General features: G+C 28.9%; 1 pseudogene; it reads right to left on the reverse strand.

Annotated features, from left to right (window-relative positions):
- Positions 1–4,497: 4,497 nt before the first annotated feature.
- Positions 4,498–24,295, reverse strand: LOC146885844 (tetrahydroanabasine acetyltransferase-like; annotated as a pseudogene).
- Between the last annotated feature and the right edge of the window lie 573 nt (positions 24,296–24,868).

The raw sequence follows: 24,868 nt of genomic DNA on the forward strand, positions 1-24,868 counted from the left end.
TTTATGCCACGTGTCACTTCTGTAATGTGCCACGTGTCAATCTAATATGGTGACACGTGTCAAATTAATGTATGAATCTCAATTTGGTCCTGATATTTGTTAATTTGATTTGATTTCAGTCCCAAATTTTTTTAAAATAATTTTAATTTCAGATGCTCCAAATTTAGAACAAATTTAATTTTTTTATAAATGTAATGATGATACTTTTATTACAAGTGATATTTCTATTACATATTTTTAACAACATTTAATTTATTTAAATTTATATTTTACATTAAGCTTTATTTAAATTTTATTTTAAAATTATAAATATATAAATTAATAAATTTATATTCGAAATATTTGTATAATATTCAATATCAACAATATTTTAGAGTTGGCTTAAAAATAACAATTTTATAAATTCAAATTTAAAATTTTAAAATAATTTTATAAAAAATTAAAATAAATATATTTAAAATTTTAATATTAAATATAATTAATATTATTAAAATATTTAATAAAAATATCAATTTTAATAAAAATAATCATAACATTATATAAAAGTAAAATTTGGTCTAATTTTGGATTGCCCGAAATTGAAATTTTTTTAAAAAAGTTTGGACTCAAATCAAATCAATTTAACAAATATGAGAACCAAATTGAGATTCATACATTAATTTGACACGTGTCACCATATTAGATTGACACGTGGCACATCACAGAAGTGACACGTGACATAAATATTTTTTGAAAAAAATTAAAAAAATTTTTAAAAAAAATTAAAAAATTCAAAAAAAAATAAAAAAAAAAATTCAAAAATTCAAAAAAACGAGGAGTTGACACGTGGCACCTACTTAACGGTGTTAGTTCTCTACTAACGAAAAGGACCTAATTGATACTAATTTACAAAAATGAGGACCTAATTGAGACTAATAAAAATACGAGGACCAAATTGAGATTCTGTAACAAAAACGAGGACCAACGGAGTATTTTAACCTTATTTTATTTACAGTCCCACGAACATTAACGGATCTTTAACAAATAATGTACCATCACATCCTCGTAGTCCCACCGACACAAACCCGCCATTAGGTAACACATTCTGTTTCGATATAAAAATATGTGCATAGGTTATCAATTGAGGACACATGCACGCGTGTAGGGTTCATATTTCTCTTTTGACCGTATTTCTGTTTTTATTTATGTTCGTGTAAATTATTAAAATATTAATAATTTATTAAATAATGTAAAAAATTTATATATATATATATATATTCTTGGTATTTAATTTTATAACTTTTTTCTTTTTCTTTGGTTTATTTTATATTTATAAAATTTATTCATATTTTTGAGGTATTTTCTATCTTATTTCGATTTGATTTTAGATTTTTTTTTCTTTATATAATTATATTTAAATAGTGCACTATCAATTTCAGTAAATTAAATAATTTTTAGGTCTCATATTTAATTATTTATTTATTTATTTTTATTAATTATTTATTTTTGTTTTTATATGAGAATGATCTTGAATGTTCAATTCCCAACTCTTTATTTATTAGGTTATTCTGAAAAAAGAAAAACTTATTTTTTTATAATTAAAATATTAATAATTTATTAAATAATGTAAAAACTTTATATATATATATATATATATTATTATCTTGGTATTTAGTTTTATAATTTTTTTCTTTTTTTATTGTTTGGTTATTTTATGTTTATAAAATTTATTCATATTTTTCAGGTATTTTTTATCTTATTTCGATCTTAATTTTCGATTTTTTTTCTTCATATAATTATATTCAAATAGTAAATTATCAATTTCAATAAATTAAATAATTTTTAAGTCTTATATTTAATTATTTATCTTTTTTTTATATTTTTATTGATTGTTTATTTTTATTTTTATATGAGAAGGTTTGACTTTTTTAATTTCGAATGTTCAATTGCCAACTTTATTTATTAGGTAATTTAAAAAAAACTTATTTTTTTTCTTTTTGTTACTTAATTTTTGTTTTATTTGTAAAATTTTTTTTGTTTCACTCAAATAATTTTTATTATTTTTTAACATAATATACTTGAATTTTTAAAATATCTTATCTACTCTCGATTATAATTTTTTTCCAATATATAAAATAATTCGTTCTCAATAATTCTCACTAGCTTGTTATGAAAGAAATAATTAATATTTGGTCATGACTTGAAATTCCAATTTCTAAGAGTGGTAAAAGGAAAATACTGTTGACGGGTCGTCATCAAACACGCAAGAGAATCAGATTTGTGAGGTCTTCAGTAGTGTTCGTATAACAGCAATTATATTATAAGTCTGGAACTTGTTTCATGTTATAAGTGTGGAACTTGTTTCATGTAGATAGAGACAACTTCTTCTACCTACTTTTGGAACACCAACTATGATCCAACTTATGAGCCACGTCACCACGTGAATCACAGCTACATGCATCACAAATAAATATCAACATCACAAGCAAAAAATCATCACAATAATTCTTGTTGTATTCATTTTCTGTTTTGCAGCTAACAATTCCATCAAACCACAACTTTTTTTTTCTAAAGTTATTTTAAAACCTTTTTATTAAGGACGTTGAACATTTTTTAAATATACTTTAAGAATGAATTTTAAATGTAACTATCCTATTATGATGTGAATACAATAAATAGAGAGAAATTATGAATCATTCCCACGTCACAGATTCCTAAAATTGAATGACAGACATGATGGAGCCAGAAACATGAGCCCGTGTTCGTACGTGTACATGCTTTTGAGAAAGAGAATAAAAATGAATTTGTGGGAATTTGATTAGATAAATATATGTGTTTTTTTAGTGAATTTAAAGGGTGAAGTGAGTAGATTTGAAGATAAATTTTATGAGAGTTAATGAATGATTTGAGTGATGTGATAGATTAAAAAAAATTTAATAGATAAAATTTTAAAATTACTAAATTACCCCTATGATAAAAATAAAATAAAATAATTATTAGAAGAGTTAAAAATATTAAAATTTAACAACATTTCAATATATATTCATATTTATATATATTTTATTATTACTAATTATTATACATAAATAATAATAATAATATATATTTTAATTATTATACAATATTTTAATTATTACTAATTATTATTAATTATTATACACTTTGCTTTTTTTCCTACAACGCTATGCTATATCCGGAGACAAACCCCAGAGTAGATTGACCCACGAACCACCAATATCATCGTTTCAAACAATAATAGAATTCATGTCATGATAATATGAAATTAACTAGAATTCAGCGAAAGAAAATAAATTATTCGAAGTGGTTAACGATATTCTCCAATAAATAATATTGCCCGAGAAGAAAAATGGTAGCTCTGTTTCACACTTTCAACAAGACGAATAAAAAGAATCGTGTTTCTGGTTGAATGGAAAACAATTCCCATTGCAGAACAATAACATGATCTTCTTCTGTTCCTACAATTTCAATATACATGCATACTGTCAGAATCAGAAGAACATATATAACTATAACAGTTACACCGTTCTCAAGAGAAAAATAAATTGATTATGTTTATATATAATTTATTTGGAATGATGTTTATAAGGTTGAAAATAACGACCATCGCAAAAAAGAAAATAATTAAAAATCAATTTTAAAAATAAAAAATAATTAGTTATTATTGTGATAAATTTAGATATTAATATACAAAATTAAAAATTATTGATTGCTATAATAGTTATTATTATAAATAATTAAAGAAAAATTTAAAAATTAAGTCATTTTTGTAAAATATATGTAGTTAATTTTTAATGATTAATTTTTTTTATAGTCAAAATTAAATTATAATAACTAATTTTAAATATTAATTTAGTGATAAATTATAATTTTTTTTATTCATGTGCATTTTACTAATCAATAATTTTAATTTTGTAAATTAATATATAAATTAATTACTATAATTATCGATTATTATTAATTGTTAAAATCGATCACTGTTTACATATTTTCATTATTAGGAGCTAAATGACAACATGTTTTGAAGTACTATGTAGAAAATAACCCTTATGGTCACCGGACTTAATTATATCGGTGGTAGTTAATACATATTTCATTTCTGTAGGGTTGGGCAAAAAATTTAATTTTCTTGATCCAATCCATTTTTGCTCCAATCCACTCCATTTATAATCCATTTTATTAAAAATCTAATCTATTTAAAATCCATTGAATGGATATGGATTCCAATCTAATTTACATTTTATATATCTTATGGATTGGATATCCATTTTATAAATCAAGATTTTTAAATATGGATAATCCAAAAAATCCAATCCAAATTTTCAATTTAAATTTTTAGTTGGGTTAGACTAAAGGTTGAGATGAACTATACTAAATTCAGACTTGGATGAGCCTTGCTCGATGACCTATACGGATCGGACAGGCTCGACAACCATAAGAGGTTGGGTGGGCCTAAAGATATGAACGAGATAGGCGGGCCCGACAAACCGAACGAGTCGATCAGGCCCAATGACCTGATGAGCCAGGTGGGCCCGAAGACCCAAACAGGCTAGGCAGGTTCGAAGATCCGAACGGGCCAAGCGGGCTCGAAGACCCGAACAGGCCAAGCGGGCTCGATGACCCGAATGGGTCAAGCGGGCTCGAAGAACTGAACGGGTCAGGCAGACCCGAAGACCCGAACGGGTCAGGCGAGCCCGATGACCCGAACGAGTAAGGCGGGCTCAAAGAATTGAACGGGGTAAGGCGGGCCCGAAGATCCAAACGGGTCAGACAGACCCGAAGACCCGAAAGGGTCACGCGGACCCGAAAACCCGAACAGACCAGGCAGAACCAATGACGAAAACATGTCAGGCAGCCCAAAGACCCGAAAGAGTCAAGTAGGCCCAAAAACCCGAACAGGCCTAACAACCCGAACGAGCCCGAAGACCCGGATGGACCGGACGACCTGGATGGGCCTGACGACCTGGCGACCCGGAAATAAAATGTTATAATTAGTCAAAAAATTAATCACTAAATAATTAAAGATTAATTTAAAAATAAGTCATTTTCGAGATTAAAACATATTTAGTTAATTTTTAAAGATTAATTTTTTTTATAGTCAAAATCATAATAACTAATTTTAAATATTAATTTAATGATAAATTATAATTTTTTATTCATAATTGTCTATTTTAATAACTAATAATTTTAATTTTGCAAAATTAATATATAAATTAATTACTATAATTATCGATTATTATTAATTGTTAAAATCGATCGCTGTTTACATATTTTCATTATTAGGAGCTAAATGACAACATGTTTTGAAGTACTATGTAGAAAATAACCCTTATGGTCACCGGACTCAATTATATCGGTGGTAGTTAATACATATTCCATTTCTGTGGATCATATGTTTTGGTACTACTATTTGCTTTTTGCTTTGACAGGATCTGACTAAGGTCCTTGCCATAATAACAGAAGCTTCGGATTGTAGTGACACACATAACACGTGGAAATATATTCACTTTGGTATTAGAAAGTAAGTTTAAAATTAATTTATCTTCACAAAACTCAATTATAAAATAAAATAAGGTTTAAATATCAACAACTGATACATCAATAGAAGAAGGGGTAAATATATTTTTGGTCTTTTAATTTTTAATAAAAATTAAAATTAATCTTTTTTTAAAATTTTTGTCCAATTTAATTCTCTAACTTTACAAATATTTAGATTTAATAATTTTAATTAAATTTTGTTAATTTTATTTAACATTTTAAACGTGTTTCAATACATTTTTTTAGTTAACATTGAAATAAAAATATGCCAAACTGTATAAACAATTCAAATGTTATCATGAAAGACATATTTAAAATGTTCAACAAATTTAACAAAATTGAGTTAAAAGGATTAAATCCAAACTTTTCTAAAGTTAAACTCATTTTATAAAATAATAATTATATTTAACAAAATTAAAATAATATTATTTTTTGAAGCGGGTTCCTATATTATATTTTATATTTATTTACATATTAAACCTTGTATATAAATTAAAATTTAATTTAAAAATACATATTTATTTTTTTATTTAAAATGTATTTGATGATTTTTATGTTCTTCAAAAAATTTAAAACTTATCAGAAAGACTGTTATGTCAACGCTACATCAAATAACATCTAAGTGATACATTGGAACAACCTAAATGGAAAGGAAAGGAGAATAAATCAGAATGCAAGATTGTTTTCCCCACGTAATATTTTTAATAAGACTTCACAAAATCATTTTTTTTATATGAGAATTGTAATCTGCTAATGTATTATGATGTTTTGTTCCTAGGCTAGTTAATATTTCAAGATTTGATTTAATCAACTCTAGTAGGAAAATCTTTTTTAAACATATATAATTATCGTTCGTATAATTGATACTCCTCTTCTTTATTTCTTTACTCGATTGTAATTTGGGTCGGCTTTGATAAAATTACATTGGTTGTAGTCACTTTAATAAAAACATTCTTAAAAAATGTTAAATGGTAATTAAGTGATTATATATATAGCAAAAAATATGGTAACTGGGTATAAAAAATAATTTGTTGGTAAAAGCTATTTAAGTGATGTAAAACAGGTGTTTCAATGTTAATGTATAAACTGTTCTGGTATTGGATATATCCCCTTTCTATATCCCCTTTCAACTTTTTCATCACTTTCTTTATTCATCGCAAGTAGGGATATAAAAAAATCCGTACATGCGGATATCCGTGGATAGAATCCACAATGGGTAGGAAACGAATATTAAAAATGGATACTCGTTATCTATGGGTAAGGGTATTTTTTATACTCGCATGTTAACGGGGCGGGTACAAGTATTATAGTATCCGTACTCGTTGATACCCATACCCGCTGAACTTTAATTCACAGAAATATCCTCATATATATATATATATATATATATATATATATATATATATATATATATATATATATATATATATATATATATATATATAAAGCATTATGAGTCTTCATTTAGTAATGGTGGTTGGATTCTTACCCCACATTGGATTATAGTAGATTACTTCGAGATACTGTAGAGGCATTGATGTGTCTCAAAGATTGGTTATGGACCAACATGGAAGGTAATGAAATTAACACTTTTACTTAGATATGTTAATTAACTGATTGTTAGAAATTTTTAATGAACTTCTTATGTTTTCAAGCTCTTCTAGATTAAAATTGGACAACATAAAACTTTATATAATGTTGCAAGATGTGAACATTGATGAAGTTAGTAATTTCTTTAATATTTCATTCAAAAATAAACTACAATATAAATTGTTAGTGATTTCTTATTTGTTTGTTTTTCAGGAATCAATCGAAAAAGTGGAGGCATTCAAAGAAGACACCTTAAGCTATAGGACAATGTTGTCAAAAAAATCGTTTTCCTTTTAAAACATGTTTTTGACACTTGTTGGTAGGTGGTACGCTACTTCCTACTGCCATGCATGACCCATTCAGATTCCTTTTCCTTTGCCAACTTCAAACATAACCCCACTATGTACACACCACCATCACCACCAGTCTCTTAACTCACCACGTTCCCATGTAGAAGAATGTTTCGTTTCATTGTTTTCCCTTGCCCTATCTGTGACCCCACATGCTTCTTCTTTCATCACTAATCGCTGCCTCATTTTGCACACGACAAACCTACACCAGCTTGCACATGTTGTCCCTTTCTATCTTATCCACTTTGGCCGTTCTACAATCTGGCAAATCAAACTCCAATTATCTTGGGTTATGTTTTATATGGGTTATAGTTATTAAGAAATTGTGGTTCTATATATATTTATTTACTTGTTATGTGCGATCGGTACATTTGTCGTTTTTCATTAAGAAAGGTCCACCAGACGACTCATGTTGATCCAATCCAAAATTTTGGATTCTACGCAGAACCGCCTGACGACAAGAAAGGCCCGCCAGGCGACATGAGCTTGAATGGTTTGGGTTCTGCAATTTTTGAGTCTTGTGGTGTTTTTGAGTGCACTATAAATTTCGATACGTGAATGTGATTGTACATGTTTGTAAATGGTGGAGAATTTATACTGCGATTGGTGATTTTGATGATTGGATGTTTATAGAAGCATGTGGGTTCAAAAAGGGGGGGTGGGGAAATGAATGTTAAATACGAATTTGGATCTAAATGATTGGATGATCTAATTGAAGGTGTGTGCATGCTGGAAATTTAATTAGGAGTGAAATTGTACCGTTGGATGACTGGATCGCACTATGGGGAAATTTTGAGGTTTCTCGCAGGTGCAAGAAATTCTGGGAAATGCCTAGAATATGACACACCGCCTGGCGGCATGTTCTTGTCGCCAAGCTACAATTAGGAACCAACAATTCTGGGTTGGTTGTGTTGTGCCCAAGTTTGGGAAATCTGTTGGGGGGTTTAAGTGGAACTAGCAAGGTGAACATAGGAAAAAGTTGGACCAGTGATGTTTTGTATATTTTATGTAATAAACATGATTGGGGATTTTGAGCAATTAGATGTGGGATGAGATGATTATTAAAGGAAATTAGTGCAGGGTGGTTGATATTAGCATATTGCAATGGTTGGTCGAGGTTTTAGTCATAAGCATGGTTCTTTCTTGCGTAGATTCAATGTGCAATTAATGGGATCCTATGTATAAGTGCATGAACATGTGGTGATGTTAAAGTGTAGTTTGGTATGTTGCATTGGATTAAGTGGAATATGCAATATTGATTGGGACAAGGAATGAATATATGGGTACACACACACACACACACACACACACACACACACATATATATATATATATATATATATATATATATATATATATATATATATATATATATATATATATATATATATATATGATTTGGGTGATTGTTGTATAAGTCTTAGGACCATGGTTTGCCCTTAGTTAATTCTAAGTGATGGCATAGTTTAAATTGGTGAATACATGTGGATATAAATATGTTAGTAAGGCATATGGGGAGTGAATTTTGAGTCATGTTGGATGATCTATATGTAACTTGGCATTTGGTAGTGTGCTCGTTATGTTTTGACTGTGCTGAATTTTGTTCTGCAGTGCCTAAACCAGTAAAACTCGCTTTACTAGTGTAGCGCTTGGCGGTGGGGACTGGACCGCCAAGCGATAGCCATAAAACAGGGAGTCCCCAGAGCGCATAGCGCTTGACGGTGAGGATTGATCCACCAAGCGATAGCTAACAAACAGTGGGTCTTGAAACGCGTGGCGCCTGGCGGTGAGGGATGACCGCCAAGCACTCTACAACAAAATTTTGCTTGACGATGATTAGGCTGCACCAGACGATAGTGTAGGGGCAATGGGCTTTTGTGGTGTGTGTTGCATGGTTTGGTGTGATGGTCTTGGCCTGGGATGTGCTTGGAACTTTTTTTTACGAGCGGCGGTTCGTAATGGATTGTGAACATGTGGTGATCACGGGCGAGAGGTCTGTGATGATGGGAATCTTGTATGAGAATACGGGTGGAGGCTCATATTGGTTGACTCCATTTGATTGTTAGCGGCATGTTTGTAACAGGATGTTTCCACACATGTTGGATTGCAAACGGGAGGTTCGTAGAGGTTAGACCACGAGCGACAGGTTCGTGAAAGCGTTGGAATCCCTAAGACTAAGGTTGAGTGTGTGCTCATCTCATATATAGATTATGAGACCGAGCTGGCGTGGAATAAAGGTTTTTTTTAAAGTGAGAAAATGATTAAGTTAAAGTGCTTTGGGTGAGGGTTTATGATATGACCTTTGCATGCATGTTTAATTATATTGAGCTCACCCTTTTTTTTGTGTTTGGCGATGATCGTGTGCCTTATCACACAAGAGCAGATGTTGTTTCAGGTGATATTGGTGATGTTTAGAGTCAAAGTGTAGACTAGTTGTTGGGGTTTCCTTTGAGGAATTGTTTTGAGTATACTGTAATTTTTAATTACATCGATTTTGGAACTCAAATTTTGTAATGCGTTATATTATGGATTTTGAACTTGCGCGCGATTAATAAAGTTTAAAATTTTCGGCGCTTTTGGGAATTCTTGTTAAATATTGAGTATTTTAAATTATAATTTTTTTTATTAAGTAATATTTGTCTAAGATGTTACATCAAATCATGCAATTATCCTCTAATTTTGAGCAATATATCATGCATTAGTAGATTTTTTTTTTGTATTTCATGAGAAATTTCTTGTGGATTTCTTACAAAAATTTGTAGGAAAAATGTTTCTTGCCAATTTTTCTACGAATTTTGATCGGTAGGTAATACCTTCATGGGTAATTAGTAATCGTGCAGAAAATTTCTTGCAAAATTTTTTTATGAAATAAGTGAACTAAAAATTTTATCCTTAATCCTTCACAAATGCCAATAGAACATTCTCAAGATCCAAAAAATAGTATAATGCTTTTTACTATAAAATACATGCTCTGTTACTTGAAGACACAAGCGCTTTACTTGCAACTTAACGTGTTTTCCTTAGTGATGTTCACTATGCTTATGTGAATCTCACTTAGAATTTTATAATGTAAAATAAAGAAAAACTTATCAAAAGAGCATTCTTACACTCCTTAAAATAACAAGCCACACAAACTCCATGACCAACGTTTTTCAAATTTCCTAACGACAAGAAATCCATAACAATGAGATGCAAATAACCTAAAAACAATATATAAAAACTGAATGAATCACCTAAATTCCATGCCTTAGATTGTGAATATCCTTCTCAATTTTCCCGTACTTCATTGCAATGATCTAATAATAGAGAATAATAATTGCAAAAGATCGACTTAAAAGAATCCGTAATCAGAACAGTAGCTTACTTGGCCTGTGTGCTTCTGCCTTCCCTTGTATACCTTGAGCCTTTAGTTGATGGCAGGAAGCATGTCGATCTAAGATTTTTAACAACGACAAAATCGGATTCCTTCTCGTGCTCGTGGCAGATGTACTTCTCGTGATCGGAGAGCACAACGTCAAAGTCAAAGGCCTCGTTACTGTCATCGAAACCTATCTTGAAGACGAAATAGCACGACGTGTCAAGAACCGGCTCATGCACTCTCGCACTAGCCTTCAACTAACGTCTCGCGGTGATCCCGATGAGCTAGGACGTGGGTCCACCTCGATTAGGTCTTGTGTGAATATAACCCATCGTTGCACTTGTAACCGCTGACAACACTCAATATCGTCTGGAGGAATGAATTTATTTTCGAAATAAAAAATAAAAGTAAAAAATGTTTTTTAGTTAATGACATATAAAAAAAGGTGAAGTAAATTTTTCTTCAATGATTTTCAAACTTTAATTTTAGTAAAAAAAGAAAAAAAAGATGAAAAAAAGATAAAAAAAAAACAGAAGAAGGAAAAGTCTAATTTGTTTTTAATATAACACTCATTCTCATGAGCTTAACAACCTAACATATTTTGGTCTTCACTTTTTGCTTTTGTACCCTTTGTTCTATAGAGAAAATAATGATATGATTCTAATAATTAGAAACAATATCTTTTCTAATGACTAGAATCAATCTTATTATTGATGATGATTAATATTGTGAACTGATTAACTGTGATTTGATTTGATTATCGTTGTGATGTGCTACCATGATGACCAATTTCTTTTTTATATTTCATTAGAATTAAGGCTAGAATACATTGGTATTGTAATGTGTGGAGATAAATACACCGTCTATCATATGAAAAGGGATCGAAAAAAAAAATTCTCTACACTTCTCTACTTTTTTTCCCATCACCACTCACTACAAAAAAAAATTAAATTTCATACCGACAAAATCTATATGTAAAGTCCTAAATACGTATGTAATTGAACAACTCTGATGGATAACATACGGAACAGAATCCGCATGTAAAATAGGTATCGATAATTTTATATACGAAAAAATTTTGTATGTAATGTTACATACGGGATAAATCCATATGAGACTTTATCTACGAAATAAATCCGTATATAACTGATAAGGACATTACATACGAAAATAAATTTGTATGTAATAAATATAGATTTTTCCTACCGAATAAATCCGTATATAATTAATGAGTGACATTTTCCATAAATAGATATGTATGTAACATTTGTTTATATTTTTTTTATATTCCTATAATCCAACTACAATAGAGTTAAAATGATTCAAATGAAGTTCACACATAACAATCTAATAAAATTCTAATACCATATCCAAAATCAAGTCATAACAACATATAATCCAAATAAATATTAATAGAAAAAAAACAATATAATTGAATGCATAATAAATAATATTCTCAACATATGTTTCAATAATATCATTCATACTTCATGATCAAAACATTTATCTTAAAGTCACGATAATAATAAGAATAAATATATCAAAATTAAAACTAAACTTTATAAACATTTAGAATTATTTCTTGACTAAAAAATATTATTCTTTTGGAAGATTGTCTTCGACGTGCAAATAATACAAAATATATAAGTTCAAATATTATAAACATCTTATAAATATTTATAAAAACTAATTTATGAAAACCACAAAAATAGTAAATATCAATATATAAACCATGGTTGATTTAGTTCTAGAGCATCTGACCTTTCCCCTTCATTTCTAATTCTTTGTATGGTTTCTTCATGTCTTTTAAATGTGTAGCAAATACCATTTTTTTTAATGCAGAAATCACAAATTAACATTCACTCTTAAATTTACTATATTTTGCATTCAAATATATATACAATAACCATTGTAAAACATGAGATATATAAAACATGTTATAAAATGAGACATTTTTTCCTTCAACTTTGAAATTTTTTTTTAGGTTGTTGGAGATATATTTTTGATTAGGTGTGAGAAATATTGGTGAAGTGTAAAGGGGTGAGAGAGCATTTAATGAGAACCCATCTGATATTGACTTTACCCTGCAGGACTCAATTATTAGACTTTCACATTCAGTAATTAGGGCTTTGAGCTTTGCTTTATGTGAATTTGGAAATAGCAGGCAAAGGGACAAAACATTCAGTAAAGTAGGACTGGTGGGGAAGATTCCTTTGTAACAAAGTTCATAGGATTTTGTTCATGTTCTTTCTCTCTCAATCAGAATGGTAGGAACCAAAAACCCAACAATTTATGCATTTTTCTGTGTTGCTGCAATCTGCTGTGTGCCAACTGATTTTCAGTGATCTCTACGTGTTGGGTCTTGCGTGATGAAAGTGCATGTCTAGGAAAATTCTGATTAGAAAAGATTTGATACAAGTTCAAACGCATAGCACAAGACTAGTTTTTCAAGTGGGCCTTTTGAAAGTGTATTAAATTTTGTGGTGTTTTCATGTTCCTTTATTATTGTGATCGATGACCATGCCTGCATCATCCCATCTTATGCTCATACACACTTTATCCAATTATTTTTACCCTTTTATGTATTATTTTATTAATTTGGAATACTTCCGCCGTTGCAATGGTTATTAATGTGTTGAGTGAATGGTTTTTTCATGGGTGCACATTTAATTGTATTGATCGAATGAAATCATGTAATTAACTTTCCAGTGCAAAATTCATTTGTTATGCGAAGAGGCAAATTGAAAAGTTTTTTTTTACTATTTTATTCCATGTGATACTTATTTGAAATGCCGTATTTTTAATATTAAATAATTGAATGACTTGGATTGTGATGAAATTATTGGACTTGAAGGATTGGTGTTGCCTGCTACTGTTACACATGCACCCGTGTATATTTTATGTGAATGTGAAATATATAAGCAATTTATTTTATTATATATATTTTGGATTTTGATATATATAATAAATATATTTGATTTTTAAATAAATGAACATTTAAATTTTAGTAGTTTAGTATTTTCTGACGAGTAAATTGATTTAAGAAATTGACATCTTTTAATAGATAGTTCTTGAAAAATATTATTTGATATTGTTAAGTACGAGTAATATAATTTCATAGCACCGTGATTTCACTTTTCGTGAGTATATTTATATGAAATTTTATGAGTGAATGAAATAATTTAGGTTTAATTATTTCAAGAATAAAATTTAATTTTATATATTGTATTCTTGACTTTTGGGTATGAAATTTTTGTACAAGGTATTTGTTATTTTGGTGACCATGTTATGCTCTCCCTAGTAGCATATATGTAGTTAAGCATGAACGATATAATTTTATATGATTGTAAACTCACCTATTATGGGTATAGTTATATAAAATTGTGTGTGAATGAGATAATTTAATTATCTTGTTAATTAATTTTATATTACATTAATGTCAATCATGCCTTATCGGTATGTTTGTGTTAATGTATTTTATTTTATCTCTTGATACAATGTACTTTGAACTTTATCCTATGCCAATTATTTGTCTTATACTATCGTTATTAGATTTCTTTATGACATGAGTTGTGCATTTCATTTCTTTCTTAATTATATTTCTTATTTATTATGATTCGGGACCCTTAGGCGAGGTCATAGTGGATGAGAAATTTGGTATTATAGACATGTTTGACTGTGTATTTAGAAACATTCATTTTTTTATTGCACAATAGTTGTGCATCTTAAATGTCTTTGTGTTGTTTTTATATAAGCTTCTTTGTCTATGCCATTGACTTGGGTCAAAATTTTGGATGAGACAAATTTTTGAGGATTGAAAAGAATCTTTTGACTTGTGTTTGGTAATTACCGATATGGACTCTTCTTTAAGAGAAAAAGAGTCTCTAGCTCTTACTCTTGAGTCCACTACTGTCTAGAGAACTTCTTGTGAGAAATTGGAACACTCAAAGAGAGTGTGTCTGATGGTCTTGAAATATACGATGAAGAAGTCTATATGGTTCAACCTGATGGCTTTTGTTAAATAAGGCAAATAGCAGTTGGTTAGCAAGTTGAAAAAAGTCTATTTATGGGCTTCGACAAAGCTTTTAGACAATCATATTTGAAATTTGATCGGATGGTCACTTTTTTTGGCATCAAGGAAAATGTCTTAGATCAATGAATTTACTTGAAGACTAGAGAGAGCCATATCGCCATCATTCTTATCTTAGATGTTGATGATTTTTTTTTTCTAGAAGCAATGTTGAATTTTAGACCGAGACAAAATTTATGTTAAATAGCCACTTTGATATGATAAACCTTTTGTGATGCCTATGTTGTTTTAGGCATTCAGTTTTTTCGTGAAAGGCCATGTGGCATTCTTGGAGAAGCTCTTTTTTGGAAGAGTGTTAAACAAACTCTTACAACTACTTCTACTATGGAGGCAATATATTGCTTGTTATGAAGCATTTGTCAAGTTGTGTGCCTTAAAAGTGTGGAATAAAATTTGATTTATGACTTTCAAGTTATTGAAAGTATTTCTAGTCCACTTTTAATATATTGTGCTTTTAATACATTGTGCGTTGTCGTGCATTTCTCTCAAAACCACAAAAGCTCTACTTGCGTAAAACTTTTTTTATGCAAATTTTCTGTTTGTTAGAGAGAAATTTTTGGATTTTCAAACTCAAATTAAGCATACTACTGTAGTAAATATGTTAGCAGATCCACTAACCAAAGACTTAGCTAGTGAAGTTTTTCAAAATCATGTAACTCATATGGGTGTGATCAGTGGCGGAACAACCTTATGACCGAGGGGAGCCATGGCTCCCCCAAAAGTCTTCAATTTTATCTTTTACATGCATTTAATTATATTATATATTATATTTATATATATTTTAATTATATTATACAAAATTTTAAAAGTCTTTAATTATATATTATATTATATATATATATATATATATTAAGTTTTAAAAAATATTTATCATTTTTGTTTTTATATATTATTTATTATGTATTTTTATTGTTTAAAAAATAAAATAAAAATCCATTTGATGGATGCTTGTTAATAAAAAGGAATAGGATTTTGTCTTTGTACATAAGGTTCTTTCTAAGTAAGTTATCAATAAAGTATGAAACTAAAAAAGAAAAAAGATAAAAAGATAATCGGGGGAAGAGATTGAAGAATAGATAGATTGATGAATGTATTATCGCAATATATCTCATAAATCAAGATTAGTATTTGATTATGATTTATGTATCTTAAATTTATGATTCTCTTATTCTTATTACGATGTTTTCTCCAACTTAAGTTTTCTTCAAATTAGTATGAATCCTAATCAAGATTTTAGGAATTCTTTCATGATATTGGCATGAACCCTAATTATAGTTTTCCTCATATTAGTATAATTATAAATTATGAAATTTAGGAATTTTCTATTTTCAGTTTAAGTTTGTAAAATTTTATGAATGTATCTAAGTTGCATTACAAATTTTGTTACTCATAATAAATTAGTTGAATAGTCTTAAATTAGAATAGAAAGGAAAAATATTAAAAATTGAAGTTCGATTGATGTGAAAAAATAATTTAAGTAAAGAAATTGAGAAGTTTATTTATTTAATTAAAAAAATTGTATATAAAAAATATTAATTTGGCACCCCTAAAATTTTTATCCAAGTTCCGCCACTGGGTGTGAAGTCTTTTGATGTATTGGGTTAGTGGGAGTGTGAGATTTTATACCTCTTATTATTATGGTTTTCATCAGATGTAAATTTATCAATGACGTCATTTTCATCACATCTCTTTTAGCATATTAAAATTCATGAACCATTTTGGGATCACACATTTATTATGTTTTGGTTTTATTTTAATTATATCCATTATTTATGAAATCTAAGCATATGGTATGTATCCTTATTCGATATTATCTTTATGATTCATGTTTATATTTCTTAATTGGTATTTGTACTTATGTTGGAATTGATATAAATAATTTATTTATTAATGTTATCCAAGTGGGATATTGTTGTATTTTATATAGTTTTATTATATAAAATTATTATTCTCCATTTTGTTATTATTATGGATTAACATTAATCAATAAATTATATTATTTGTAAATATCAATTATATTGCACAATTCTTATTAATTTGTGGATAATACATATTGGATTTCTGATGAACAGTCTGTGATGAGTTGGATTGTTCAATGAACAGTCTGTGATGAACTTAACGGATCAGTAACCCACTCGTTGAGAGGTTCCTGGTCTCTCTAGTAAGGATATAAAATTGATATTCCATTAATCAGTTTCTAATACAGAGAAAATGTGCTTTTTTGTGCTCTTCTTTTTATGCACTTAGTCTTTTGACATACCCTACCAGAAAGAGAGTAGTATTATCTCACACGTAAATCATCCTTAATCTTTCATTGATTCTATTTAGAAGATTAGATACCACTCTTCCATCTATATTATTCTTAATTATTGATCAAGTACGCTTCCACATTCTACTATTGATATTAGGAATTGCTCTTAATATTTGAGGATAATTTATTGTAAGTATGGTTTGATGCTTCTTATGATTTTTTTAAAATTCATAATCTAAGAGCCAATACGCAGTGAAGGGTAGGGTTTTTTACGAATATGGTCATGGCAGAGGCACATGAGGTATCTCTCTATGTAGGTGTGGGTGGTCGAGAGCTGAGGAATATGACCAGTGTGCGGGTCAATGGCGGAGGATCGTTAGTGCAGGCAAGGGCCTCGGCACCCCCTAACTTTTTCAATTTTTTTAATCTTTTTTATTTTTTTTAAATTATATATATTTAAAATTTGTTAAACTATTCATGTTTTTAAATTTTTTAAATTATATGTATATTTTTAAATTAAATAATTGTATATTGAAAAGTTAATGAAAATAAAATTAGATATTTTTTATTTCTTTTATAAGTTATAACATTTAATGTTAATAAATAATAATATATAAAATTAAATATAATAAAGAAGCAAAATTATTAATGTTATGAATTAATGATTGTTTATTGATTTGATACATTTACTCATATAATTGATAGTCATATGATTCATTACTCTTTATGTAAATATTTGTATTAACTAAGTTGATTTGTTTCCTTTATGGATTACATGTTGTATCTATAAATAAGACTCTTCACTTAATGATAATACACAAATGAGTTGCTACCTATTTTCTCATTATCTCTATTCTATTGTTTCTTCTTTTCTTTATTATCTATTATTCTCTATGTTATTTGTTTTATTTCATAACAATTAAAATACTTTTTATTTTTTTTATTTTCATTGTCTTTTTAGTTTTTCACATGTTGTATTTATCTCTTTCCCTGACCTGATTTCTTTTTGTTACCTTACCACAAAAGAAAAAAAGTAATCTCCTGTCTCACTTGGGAGTGAATTGATTATCATAATTTTTATTAGTAATTATGTCTCTCAATTATTGATTATATTATGATAAATTATTTTTTAGTCTTAAATTTGTTTTTTAAATAGGTATATTGATGAAAAACTAAAGAATAAATTCATTTTTTATAATTGATAAAAGATGAGTGAAGACCAAAACATGACAATATGGTTGCTCATCGCATAACAATGAAATGAAATGCGAATTTGAATCGATATGTGCACATTAGGAAAATGGGAAAGAAATATTTTGCAGATAATATGATTATTTAAATTAAAAAAAAAGCTCAAAAAATTTAGTTATGATTGAATTATTTGATAAGTTTAAGAATATGAAAAAACGATGGACAATCTGTTAGATAATGTAGTTTATTCAATTTCATTGAACGAGTGACAATAATGTTAAATATGTAAATTTTAAGTATGTAATTTTGGCTCCCCCAAAAATTTTGGTCAAGATCCGCCACTGGTGCGGGTGGCAGAGAGTTAATGAATAGGGCGAACTTCTTCTCTGTGAGGGAGTGCAAGTAAGCGAGGCAAATTTGTGTTCCTCTCTTCACTTAGCGTGAGGAAAAATTATTTTGAGTGGGTGAGATTTGTAGATTTAGGTTTTAGTTTTTAATAATTATATTTTTCAAATCCGCGTGTAAAATTAGTAGGTAAATTTGTTATTTTCTTTATCTAAGGATCTTGTCTCATTATCTATAGATAATATGTTTCACAAAACTTTCAATTCTAACGCGTAAATTATACATACAAGTTTTACGTCCAAAAAATTGGTAGCAAAGTTGTTTTGTCTTTCATACGAAAAAAAACTCGTATGTAACTTAAATTTTCATATCCGTAGGTAAAATCCGTATGTAATGGTTAATTTACATACAAATCTAAATCCGTATGTAATTATCTGTAGATATATTGAAATTTTCTTGTAGTGTACTCACACATACACACCTCCTCTTTTTTTTAATATATATATATATATATATATATATATATATATATATATATATATATATATATATATATATATATATATATATATATATATATTGAAGGAGGTAGAAAAAAAGAAGAAGATAAAAGGTAGTTGTAGTGTAAAGAAAAAGAGGGTGAGATTGATAGAGAAGGTGAGGAATTGAAGAGTTTGGAAGGTATGTCACTCCTATTCTTTTCTTTTGATTTGTGAATTCTAAATTTTTATTATATTTTGTTTTAATATTGTACTTGTTTTTTTTTTACACATAACTTTGACATTTTCTATTAAGGACATTATTTTCTACTCTTTACAAATATTTTACTCTAAAAATCATAAAAAAAATTATTTTTTCTTATTATTTTTAGTGTCTGTCCGACCGCTCGCATCATATGATTCCCATTTTCAAATTTCTTTTTTTCTAATATATATATATATATATATATATATATATGTGTGTGTGTGTGTGTGTGTATATAAAAAACCCAAAATAAAAAAAATAGTTTTTTTTTGTTTACTTCTTATGTCTGTCCGACCATTCGCATTGCAATATACCTATTTTTAAATAATTCAATATTTCAAAAACAAACAAAAAAGAGTTTTCAAAATTATTAAAAAAAAACAAATCAACCTGTTTCTCAAATAGTTTTTACATCAAGAATAACATAATCTTAAGTTATTTTCCATTATGGATGAAGATACGTAAGAGCTATGATTATTATTATTTTTCAAAAAAATAAATATTTTGAAAAATTTATATCTTTTGCACATTTAATTAAAGGTATCGTCTCAGATAAGCGTTGTGAGTACTAATACCTAGTTTTTTGCAGAGCTTCTCTTATTTTTTAATTTTTTTATAATTTTTCAAAATAAATTATAGTGACAAATTCAAACTCTATTTTTTCAATTTTTAATTTTGATCTGTCGTTCTATTGTAATTGTGATTGTGACAATTGCCAACGCAGTACACGACAAGATTGGTAGAGGGAGATCTCAGCCATAAAATATCTAATTCGGTGAGAAATAATGTTTTAATATAAAATTTTACCTTATTCTTTATAATTACCTATTATTAATCATTTTTCAAACTGTTATTAATATTAAACTAAAAGTTGTATTAAGAATTTTTAACCAAATTTTAAATATAACATTATTGTCGATGTAATTTTACGTAAAATATTTTATACATAATACTTCTTTTAGATTCGTAGTCATAAAAACAAATATGTAATATTGTCATCAGGCATTAATATTGATTTTTTTATGAATTATATTTTAAAAATAAATTATAGATTATTTTGCAAAAAGTAATCCTAAAAAAATCATAGATACTTTTTATAAAAAAATTATAAATTGTAACATCCCAATTTTAGTGGTTTAAAACTAATAAATTAGGATGTTCCACCCTAGTGTTCAAAATAGATAAACAAGTGTATAAAGTATATTAATACAGTCTTACAAATAATCGGACTATATAAATATATTAATTATACGTACCAAACATTTCTAACTCTAAACACAAGCTAACCACTTACAACAGCTTCCCACTAAGACATCCTTCCGACCTAAAAGATGGCTCTTCAACCTCTAGAGGTGCCTTTGAAACTGCAACCACCACTCGACTGTTCTCACCGAATAGGTGATCATCGCAAAAAAAACATACAAAACAAGACATAAACACAGAAGAAGGGTAAGTTAGTGACTTTTAAAGAATTTTCTTAAATCATATAATATTGATATATATATATATATATATATATATATATATATATATATATATATATATATATATATAAACAAGTACAGACAAGCAAATATTCACATACATATATTTATAAATCATGACTCAACTAATCTGGATACATCTCATGCTCTGTAGAGCAACAAATTAAGATTGACAACTCTACCACATACAAGGTCAATCCATTAACACATATGGTCAAGGAAAAATCCCTAGTCTAGGACCTTCTGCTCTTCTCACCACATACCTCATTCCTCTCTACTTGAGAATTTGAATGGTTATTAGAGTGTCAGGATAATTGTCAAGACAATCCCTACCTTAATGCATACACTACCACAATCACTACTAATCCTCCTTAAGTTAGCCTCAACCAATCTCAACTCAGTTTCATATAAAAAATCTCATATCATATGCCCATCATTCATAATAATTATAAAACTTCTATAACCAAAAAAATATAATTCAAATCACTCAAGAATGCAAGTTTCAGGTTTGTACTTACTCGCCCAACTAGTAGCACTCGCCCAGCCATTGGCCTATGCTCGCTCAGCGAGTAGCACTCGTCCAGCCATTGGTCCAGGTCTGAAAGTTACTAACTTGGAAATTCGCCTAACGAGTAGCACTCGCTCAACCACTGGCCCATGCTCGCCTAATGAGTAGCACTTGTCCAGCCACTGGTCTAGGTCTAGAAGTTTCTGACTTAGAAATTCGACCAGGGAGTATTATTCGTCCAACGAGTTTGTGAATCTGCATAATTCTGCAAATCAGTGTTCTGCAAATCAACTCATTCGCTCAACGAGTAGGCTCGCCCAACGAGTAAGCAAATATGCACAATTATGCAGAAACTGATTCAAGCAAAATTATACCTATTCAACCAATCCATACAACTCCAAAACCTTTATAGAGACCATTCAATTATCAAACATTAATTCTATCAAAATATTCACACCAATTGCATCCAATTGCACCTATAACATACAATTATTCTCAAACAACAGATAAAACTTAAGTATTTATCATTTTCAAACATCACATCCTAGTTCCTAACAAGTTTATAAGACATGATAGATATTAACTTCCCTTACCTGGTATCCTGCTTAAACAACTCTATAAACGTCAAATGTCTCTAACTTCACAAGATGCTTTATGTACACATAGAAACATCACAAAAACGATCAAGACATATCATTATAATCACTGATCAGCAGAGACTAATACTGATAAATAAAACGACGCATGCAAGCAGAAGAGGGCTTGCATGCAACAGAAAACAGAAAAGACAAAAAAAAAGCAAAAATTTAACTTACGCAAACAAAGAAACTGATCGGTACAGCTTGAAGAGCTCACCGAGAGGATCAATCCTATGGTCTCTGGTTCTTCAATCAAACGACTAGAAAGACAAATCACTTAGAGAGAAGTCAGAGAGTTCTAGAGAAGTGATTTTTAGAGAGATGATGTATTTTAAAATAGTGAAACTCGTATATAACAATTTTATTTATAATAAAACTTTTTAATATTAAAATAATCGAGTTTCATTATTTTTAAACCAATATCACTTCTAAAATACCATTTTTTAGAGTTTTACATAAATAATTTCTATGAATAATTTTTTGCTCAAAAAATATAAATAATAATTTTTTTAAATAGTGAAACTCAAATCAACATAAAATTTAATAAATTTTTTAAATACAATAAATTAACATAATATTTTATTTTGCTTTTCTGCGCAAAAGAAATTTAAGAAAAAAAAAACTTAAGCAAAAGCATTAGCTAATAATTTAGTTTTTTTAATTTTTAATACTTTTTCTCCAAAATTTTGTTAACAAGAAAAATAACATATACATATATATTCTCAGAAAATTTTAAATTCTTTTCTTGCGAATAGTTTTACATAAGAAAATTTACAAATATTTGATACAAAATTTTATTAGCAAGAAAAACATTTGTAATTAATAAATACATATGTAAATTCATAAGTAATTTTACAGGTATTTTATACAGAAAAAATTTCACAGTAAAACTTGTAAATGTTTGCTGTCAAATACATTTGGTATCAAATATCAGATAAATTTCATGCGAAAAAAATTTAAAAAACAAATATGCATCAATTTCTTGGTAAAATGTTTTTAAAGAAGAATTTGCAGGTAATAAGTAGTTTTTTAGTAGTAATGCCAAATTAATTTTCAAAACAAATAGGCATTCCAAAACCTTTTGTTTTTTTCAAAACCTTTTTTTTTCAATGAAGTACTGCCACATGGCTGCTGTCAAAAGTTTGTAAAAAAAAGAAAAACTTTGTTAAATTTTTTTTTTTTCTGAAAGAAACTCTACGGGGCCTGCATTTTAGCCAGAATCATATTACGGACCCAAGCATGCAACTAGAATCAAAAGTGTTAGTAGTTCAAACAAACAAATGCGATCCAAATACTAACCCCTCCTTCCATTGAAGAATCAAAGTTCCCAAGAGCTGAGAAAATGCATAAATCAACACATCCAAACATGTCATAAGGCATTGGTACAACATTCACAATTTCTTTAACTCCAAAATCTACATTTTCAAAGAACTTCAAGTGCCTCCAATCAGTCGAGGCAGTGAATGCACCACTCGCTTCGGCCTTCAAATTCATTAGTTCTTTCTCTAAATCTGTCTCTAAATCTGTCTCTAAAGAACTTCAAGTGCCTCCAATCAGTCAAGGCAGTGAATGCACCACTCGCTTCGGCCTTCAAATTCATTAGTTCTTTCTCTAAATCTGTCTCTAAAGTGTTCATGAAGTTTCTGACATAATCACTGTTACAAGAAACTTTCTTGCTTTCTTTAATGAGCTTCACAATCTCATAGAGTGGCCTTTCATTGAGTTCCCTCATTGTTAACGTCAGCATCCACAACAACATTTCCATAATACCCTTCTGGCAAAGGATCTTGCAAGTGTCTTCTCACTCCAACTGTGATATTCAGCTTAACTTTCCCATCATAGCTCATTTTTAAGGCCCTACATTTAGACCTCCACACATATGCAGCAAGTGATTCAAAAGTAGTGAAGTTTTCGTTCTCACCTGATTCCTTCACCAAGCTCATCTTCAGTCTTCTGATGCTCTCACTGTCCACCTTGATGCACTGATGCATGAGAACTTCTGTTGGAAGAAAGGGTGAAACTGCAGCTGAGGCATTCGTCCAAAAAATCAATTTGCAATGGGTTTTTAGTGATTGATCCCTTTAGCCTATCTCTCTCCCACACAGGCTTCACAGAGGGCTCAGTTTTTCCCCTTGCAAACTCCATGATGGCTTTGAGGAACTGACATGCTCCAACGCCATCACAAACAGAATGTAACAACCTCAATCCAATGGTGCACCCCCACAAGGAAAAATTTACGTTAATTAGTCACATTTACCGTACACGTAACACATCTTATTACAAACCGTGATATGTACAGTGCTCCGTTAATGATTTAATCAACATTACATAAAAAGATTAAATAAAACATTGCGAGAATGAAAACCATTTTAAACATTCGGTAAAAATGAGGACCATTCTAAACATTATGACATTATGTCAAAATAAAGACTATCCACAACAAACACTACGAAAATGAGGACAAAAAGGTATTTAAGCTTAAATTATAAATTCTAATAATTTACCAAATCATTTTCCTAGGCTTACATATGTTGAACCAAAGAATAGGTATGACCAGATACCAAATTTGATCTTGAGTTAAAAGATGTAATGATATTTCTTTCACCTCCTCCGTAGATATCTATATTTTCTTCTTAAGGAATCTTGGTGTAATTTAATTTTTCCGTACCTACATGTATCTGACATTTTCTCAGGTTTTTCCTTCAGGGTTTTCTCTGATTCCTTGGAAAGTGGGGGAGTTAAAGTGTTATGTGTACCTTCTGGTAAAAAAAAAGTATAAACCCT

Source organism: Vigna unguiculata, chromosome 6 (assembly GCF_037176805.1).
Source record: "Vigna unguiculata cultivar grain cowpea cultivar isolate G323 ecotype 2 chromosome 6, ASM3717680v1, whole genome shotgun sequence".
NCBI classification, from domain to species: Eukaryota; Viridiplantae; Streptophyta; class Magnoliopsida; order Fabales; family Fabaceae; genus Vigna; species Vigna unguiculata.